Source organism: Quercus suber, unplaced genomic scaffold (assembly GCF_002906115.3).
Source record: "Quercus suber isolate HL8 unplaced genomic scaffold, Cork oak 2.0 scaffold_8, whole genome shotgun sequence".
Taxonomy (NCBI): Eukaryota; Viridiplantae; Streptophyta; class Magnoliopsida; order Fagales; family Fagaceae; genus Quercus; species Quercus suber.
This window is the reverse complement of record NW_027069474.1, coordinates 1,551,144-1,552,242: the sequence shown is the minus strand read 5'-3', so window position 1 is coordinate 1,552,242 and position 1,099 is coordinate 1,551,144.

The following is a 1,099-nucleotide window of genomic DNA, read 5'->3' as shown; positions in this document are numbered from 1 at the left end:
GGGTTTTTGCTAGGTATTTCACATCTTTGCTAATTTGCAACAGCATTAGCATCCTGGTTTATTGAAGTATTCATCAAGAAGATTAATTTTATTTGGAAACAAATTTATTATAAGATAAATGTGCACAATTGAAGCAGATCGATACAAATTTATTATGTAAAATAAATGTATGACTATATTGATTACCTTCAATTGTTCATTGCTTATATGATCTGTTCGCAAGAATAGTGTTTTTTTGTCTTTTGTTGGTTGAATCTACATATCTTGATAGTCATAAATTTAATAGTATGCATATTTGAAAGACAAATCAAGTGTAGCAAAAAAAAAAAACAAAAAACAAAAAACAAAAAAATTGCTTGTGATGGTGGTTATGTCTTCCATGTCAAACCACTTCTAGGAGAGGGAGTGAAAGTTTTATTTATTTATTTATTTTCATTTTTTCAAACCGAGAGAGGGACATCATTTAAAAAAGAAATCTAGGTTAAATCCTCTCCAGGTTTTTTACCGGTTTGGTTTTCTTGGGTCATCATATCATTTTGTTATTTATTTTTCTACTGCTTTGCATGATATGGTTGTTTTGTTTTAACCTAGATTTGAATAATAAACTTAAGTATTAACTTGGTTAATTAATTAGGTTAAACAATCTAGTTTACAGGGATCTAAAAAACAAACACTATGCTATCATCATTTAAATGGATGTAAAGCTCTCTAAGGAGAGAGTCTATTTTTGGGGTTAAAATTTTATATTGTCATTACTGTCATATTATTTTAAATTTAAAATTACGTGACAATGGATATATTTTTTTATTTATAACATTTGATCAAAATTATGAAATGAGTCCATTTCAAATGTACATTACCCTAATACATCATATCATATAGACTATAGAGGCTTGGGACCTTCTAATTCAACCATGAAAATTGTGAAGCAATTAAACCATTTCAAAGATCTTTAGATTTTATTTTAGCAAAAGAAGGAAGCAGTTGTACATCAATTAAATCTTTCTTGTTTTGAATGTTGGAAGATCCTTGGGGAGTTCATTACGCTCTTTATTTTGTACTTAATTTCTTTTATTGCATTCTTGTTTAAATGAAATAA